This window comes from Amblyomma americanum, chromosome 1 (genome assembly GCF_052857255.1).
Source record: "Amblyomma americanum isolate KBUSLIRL-KWMA chromosome 1, ASM5285725v1, whole genome shotgun sequence".
NCBI classification, from domain to species: domain Eukaryota; kingdom Metazoa; phylum Arthropoda; class Arachnida; order Ixodida; family Ixodidae; genus Amblyomma; species Amblyomma americanum.
Genome location: NC_135497.1, coordinates 254606044 through 254612988, shown reverse-complemented (window position 1 = coordinate 254612988; position 6945 = coordinate 254606044). Strand labels below are relative to the sequence as shown.

At 45.0% G+C, this 6945-nt stretch overlaps 1 pseudogene; it reads left to right on the top strand.

The window, feature by feature from the left end:
* Nucleotides 1-505: 505 nt before the first annotated feature.
* On the top strand, nucleotides 506-4830 carry LOC144116957 (uncharacterized; annotated as a pseudogene).
* Nucleotides 4831-6945: the final 2115 nt, after the last annotated feature.

Genomic DNA, 6945 nt, shown 5'->3' with positions numbered 1-6945 from the left:
AGGTGTCCGCCGATATGTGAGACAGATACTGCGTCATTTCCTTTCGCCAGTTTCCGCCTCGATCGGAATGCGGCCGCCGCGGTCGGGTTCGAACCTTGGCATTGAGACTCAGCTGCGACTCATGGCGCGTTCACATTCGGACATTCGGCGGCGAGAGCAAGAGGAATCCGCCGCCGCCGAAATGTTGTTTCGTTCACATTTGTTGGCAACCGCGCCACCGGCGCCACAGGGAGCTCTCGCCGACCACCGATAGGAACGAGACTTCGCGTGGCATGGCTAGAACGGCGGCGCGCGCGCGCCGCTAGGGTAGCTAGGGTGCCGCCTTCTCCAGTTCGGCCGTGTCTCGTACGCGCCTTTTCAGTGTGCTTCGTTTGTGCTGACGCGCGCGTTGTTTCATTCGCGTTCGGCGTGCGAACCGTGAACAATTATGAGCGAATCAGAAGAGGAGGAAATAATCTTGATTCTTCTGGAAAACTCGTTGCTGGCCGCGCGCCAACGACAGCGTATGCGGGACGCAGCGAAGAAGAAACGGCACCAGCGACGCTGGTGGGTGCGACCTGCCCTTCAGCAGCGTGAGGAGCTCGGGCACGCCTACAAACCGCTGCCCCTTCTACGTTCCCGCGACGTGGAATATTATCCAGAGTAAGTTCAGTTAGAATTATGTGCTTTCTGTCAAAGTTCTGTCACGTTCAGCGTAGCAGTGGCGGTGCTGAAAGAGTGAATGGCGAATGGCTACTTTCTTTTTTGTAGTTACCTAAGAATGCCTCCTCAAGCATTCGAAACTATCTTGGAGCTGGTCAGGCCACGAATCCTTAAATAGGACACAAAGTGTCGCAGAGCGATCCCACCAGAGCACCGCCTTGCTCAAACTTTGAGGTAATGGCTACGCTTCAACAAATGCTGAACGATTGAAGACTTGATTTCTTAACCCGCACGCGGCCTCATTTCTCACTGGAAATCTCTCTTTTCTTCAGGTTCTTAGCTGCCGGCGACACTCTGCGACCGTCATCATTTTGTTTTTTCAATGAACGTTCAACCGCGTGTGGAATCATCTCATCAACATGCCGGTCGATTTGGGAGGTCGTTGGCCCCATATATGTCGCATGTCCAACGGAACCCGAGGAGTGGTTGTAGGTAAACATATACGTAAACTCACGGGGATTACCCTGTGAAACTTGTTTATTCTTGCTGTGGTACTAGGAAACAGATTGCTCCTGCGTGCACTTATTTTTGAAGTAACTGACGTGCTTACTGATTGCTTTACATATGCACATCAATTATTTTTCTCATTCTTCAGATCGCAAGCGACTTTGAGCAGCATTGGAATTTGCCACACTGTTTAGGCGCAATTGACGGCAAACACGTTGCCGTGGAATGCCCTGCAAATTCAGAGAGCGTGGATATAAACTACGAAAATTTCTTCAGTAAATCGCTGTTTGCCATCAGTGATGCCTACTACAGGTGTCATCATCAGCAGCAGCCTGACTATGCCCACTACAGGGCAAAGGCCTCTGTCATGTCTCTCCAATTAACCCTTTCCTTTTGCCAGCTGCACCCACCGTATGCCTGCAAACTTTTTAATCTCATCCTTAATAATAATTGGTTTTTTGGGGGGAAAGGAAATGGCGCAGTATCTGTCTCATATATCGTTGGACACCTGAACCGCGCCGTAAGGGAAGGGATGAAGGAGAGAGTGAAAGAAGAAAGAGAAATAGGTGCCGTAGTGGAGGGCTCCGACATAATTTCGACCACCTGGGGATCTTTAACGTGCACTGACATCGCACAGCACACGGGCGCCTTAGCGTTTTTCCTCCATCCGCCCACCGAACTTTCTGCCACACCTTGCTACGATTGCCGTCTCTTGGGATCCGCTCTGTTACCTTCAGTACCAGCGGTTATCTTGCCTTCGAATTACATGCCCTAGCCAAGCCCATTTCTTCCTCTTGATTTCGACTAGGATGTCATTAACCCGCATTTGATCCCTCACCCACTCTGCCCGCTTCCGGTCTCTTAACGTTACACCTCTCATTTTTCTTTCCATGGCTCACTGCGCTGTCCTTAACTTAAGCTGAACCCTTTCCGTTAGCCTCCACATTTCTGTCCAGTAGGTGAGTACCAGCAAGATAAAGCTGTTGTATACTTTTATCTTGAGGCATATTACAGATATAACTCCCTGATAGTGGATTGCGTTCCTCTTTGCATCTTGTGCAGGCAGCTAGCTAGATTGATTAATATTACTACGCTTTTGTAGCAAGAAATCATTGTTCCTCCTAAACGAAGAGCTAACTTGATTTTCACCGCTGCGAATATTTTCTTGTATAAACTGGTCGTCAGGAAAAAATATAACCATACAGAGCTGCATTCTTCGTGGTATGCGGTGAAGGCTCACAATAGCTTAGCAACACGAAATGTTGCAGTGCTGTGGATGTGCTACCTGCAGTGTCCTTTCTGAGGAGGCATAGAATTCATGCACAAGTATTACTCGGGTGTGAACTTGACTTGTTGCACATATGAGAGCAGCGATAAAGAGTGCACTGTTTTCAGTCTGCTGATTCATTTTGAATGAGCAAAATATTCACTGCCTGTTGTTTCATTTCTCAGGTTCGTTTATGTGGAGGTTGGCCACTTTGGGAGTGAGTCGGATGGCGGGGTGTTTGGCCGAAGCACACTCCAGGAATCAATTGAGCAGAACAAAAGAGGATTTCCCCTTGGCAAACATCTTGGAGCAGTTGGGCAGATGCCATACTTTCTTGTTGGGGACGAGGCTTTTCCCCTAAAGCCATATATGATGCGTCCATACTCAAGGAAAAGTATGTTTCATTGTTTTGTTTGTGCAAGTGCTTTGTGGCAGTAGCAGAAAGCACTATTGTTGATAGGTGTGACTGGCCTTTCCTTTTGACAAGCATTGTAGCATGAATCACATGAGCTAGCATTTTGTGATAGAATTGTAGTGTAAGATCAATCTCATGCTTCACTCAGTTTGGTTTTTAACTGTAGCGCATGTGTTTAATTTACAGTAGCCAGGAATCAATTTAGATATTCGTTATTTTCAGATTGACCTGCGATATGGTAGCTGCCACAAATTTGGCGCACATTCCCTGCATGTTCAACATGTTTGCACCTATGTCGTAGCTAACTTCCTTCATGCAGTTACTACTACAGCGGGTAACTTGATTTGCCCCACCAGAATCATGCAAGTCTATGACACAAACGCACACATAGATGCGCACACATGCAAGGACCCAGTGTAGAAGGACTCCAGAAAGGCTCCCACACCCGCGATTTGGCTATATTTGCAATTAGATACCCATTTCCCATGCCCAGCAAGCGTGTCGATCGGCTAGCATGAGGGGGTGCTTGCTGTTCCAGTCACTCGCACCTGGGGCCGCTATATCAAAACAAGTGTGGAAGAAAGTGGCATTACAGAAGCTGATATTGCATCTCAACACTGCTGTTGATGGCTTGTTAATCTGCACTTTTATTGTTTTCTACTCATGTTTCATTCTGCAGGTCTTCCACCACTGTTTGCTATCACTAAACCAAGCCATTTTGAAGAATTGCTCCAGAGAAGAATTTTCAGTTACCGCCTCAGCAGAGCCCGTAGGGTAGTAGAGAACGCTTTTGGCATTATGGCCCAGAGATGGCGCATTCTGGGCTGTCCCTTCGAAGCAAAAGAAGAAAACAACCGTTACATAATCTTAGCTTGCTTCACGTTGGACAATTTCTTTATCAAAGAATCTTCCAGCTCCCGGTCTACATACTGTACTCCTGGAACAGCTGACCACATTGACTGGGAAGGCAGGATTGTTTTTGGAAGTTGAGAGCAGAAGACGACGGAAACTCTGCACTGTGTGCCCTGCCAAACACAGGCGGCAACTCAACCAGGTATTGGTACCCTGCAGCTGGTTGTAGGTCTCCTGGAAGCTTGTGCTTAGTAATTTTTCAGCCCTCTGTCGTTTACATGTTGAACATCGCATAGATGTGGTTGACATGCAAAGTGGGCTTTTTGCTTTTGGTATACCTTTGTATTACATTCCTGTTCCAGACTTGCCTATGACATGAGGGATAGGCTGTGCAGATACCTGATCAGCGATGGCAAGGTACCATGGCAAGTGAACATGATAAATGGGAACAGAGATTGAAGCGGCAAGATATTTCAGTTTTATTCGAACATAAACATCATCATTAGCTGCCGTGGTCCGCCAATGGTTGTTTCATTTTCGGATACATTAAAACATCAATCTCATGCATAGCATCTAACTGCTGTGATCGGCTCAGTGATCGCAGCTTGTTGGCCAGTGTCGCACGGAAATGGTGCGCCAAATATCGTCCGTCTCCTGTTTTGGAGACTTCATTTGAACTAGGCGTTTCAAACACTCTGAAGCTACATCCATGTGTGGGTCCTCTGTAGAGCTGGAAGTAAAATTTTCCTTGTTAACTGCAGTCATTTACATAGAGAAATCATTGTTTATTTTACCTTTCTCCTGTAGAAGTTCTTACAAGCTTACGAGCTTTTGGTGGCCCAGGAAGCCTGCAAAGCGGAAAAGAAAGTGAATGAGTTTAACAAATTCGCATAATAAGCACATTGCCTGTGCCAAAGGAAGCTATTATAAAGGCACGTATACCTTTCAGTGTCTGAGTCCACATCTGTGCTCAGGAACCTAAAATAAATCAGTTTTCTGAGTCAAAATTGTGTAATGCAGAGATGACTAGTCTTTCTTCACCTGTCATCTCGTGTATTCTCAGGTTCCGCAGGTCTCAAAGGTCCAGGCGTCCCAGGTGGACTTGGCGACTGAGCTGGCGTACCGCAATTTTCTTGGGAAGCCATGAAAACGTAGGCTAGTTGTGGATCACTTGTGTGATCTTCCTCATCATCCTCTGTATATGCAGTTCTGCAGCAACATGCGTAGTGCATTAGCAAATCACAGTGGTAACAAGTGACATCAATTTTATTTTATGAGTGAAACATTAGAAACAGTGGGTGAATACGTCATCATTCTTTAACGCAGTACCAACTACGTTCAGTCCCCATGTGCCACCAGTTGACAAATGCTTGAATTCTACTAGGAGCTTCCTTCTTCTGACTGGCTCCATGAAAACTCATGCTCAGCGTATTTCGCTTCATTTCAGAGCTTCTTGACACATGATACCTCTTCGACGGGTCTAAATACATAATGACCTCTTGGTGTTAGGTCTAGTAAAATGGTATAATGTGTAGGCCAAGTTGAAAAGGAACATTCCTTTAATTATTGTGCATTGTATACATATCTTGCCTGTATTACTTTCAGTTTATACTTCGTGTTGTTCTTGTATTTTCACATTTTGTACATTTTTGTTTGCTTGTGAGCGTTGTATCATGATAGTTTCTTGCTTTTCATCTGCGTGCATTCTATAGACCTTCTTTTCCTTGCACCTGAACCACTGCATTTATTTTATTTCCGAACAGGAGGTCCCTCGGACAGTATTACTTTGGGACCTCCGTCGGTAGCATTAATAACCTCATGCACTGAATGTACCACACATTGCAATAAATATGAATGAATGAAGTATTTCTTCACTGAAAAATTATTTTGACATGACTGCAGGCTTCAAATGGTTCTCAAAGCAGGCCAGAATACGACTTGCTGATCACATTACATATCTCGATATGCATGTATCAGCGCACTCCTTTATAGTCACAGCAGAGCATCCGAATCATTTGGCGGCAACAATAGTAGCTGATCTGTGGTTTTTGGCAGCGACTACTGTCACCATTCTGTGCTGCTTTATTTGCTCTCCAGTGCACAGCAATGCACTGATCCCTAGTTACCATAGGCTTTGTGCTTCAATAAATATCCGAGTGTGATAATAGACATACACGCAGTTTATTGGATCAATAGTAAGTTGTTTTGATGCCCGTATCGCCAACACCGTGGCATCCACCATGTTAAGAGCAATGCAGAGCAAATTCATGACCAAAGTGTGTCTGGTGCCGCTTTGTAAATTACTGCCTGCCAATTATCTCGCATCTGTTGCTCTATTGTAGTTACATTGTCTGATTGATGGTCACCTACAGTGAGTCGCAACTGGTGTAGCGACCAGTTTTAAACTTCATGTGCCACTCATAAACTGATACAACGGACAGGAGCCTTCGTGCTGTGACATCAATCTGTAATGAATACTGGCTGTTTCTGCACTCACTGATGAAAATAATGACTGCACGTTAATTTCCTCTCATGAATGCCTACAAGGATGCCATCATTCTGCTGCAGCTGCGACAAAACATTCTAAAACAAGCCTCGCATTTTAGTGCGGACAATAGGAAGAAATTTTTAACCTAGAACTTGTGTGTGATTGAACTCTGTGCTCTTATGTGTACAGTTCAGCTCTGTGTTTAATCACGGCTGCTTGGACTCTCATATGATGTCTGATAATGAATAAAGGCTTGTATTACGCATATTTTCTTGAATAATGTGTGTTAACACGGGTGTTAAATGCTGCTTCAAAATGAAGAATGGTTCGAGTGTGCTTGAAACAGTACTTACTGCAGGCCTACTCGAGTTGTTTACAATGAGTGCTCTTTAATGCGAAAAGCCAAATAAATGCCTACGGGCTCTGACGCATATGAAAGGTAGCTGCATGTGCTTGTGTTCTTGCAAATATAGTTTCTGTTGAGAGCTTCGTTTAAGAATGCCATTATTATTAATATTCTTCCAGTGCTAAGAGTTGAAGTGGTGTGACTCACTCTTTTACTGCGCTGAATGTGAGATTGTGGCAGAGGCTGAAAAAAAATTAAAGAGAAAAGAATGGATAGTAATACACCAGACAGTTTACAATGCATAGCACACGACATAATTTTCCTGAAAGGGGGTCATGCTGTGTTGAGCGTGCCCAGGTACTGTAGTTCTCATTACGATGATACACGCATACAAGTAACATTTGCATAACACTGTTGCCAAATTCACA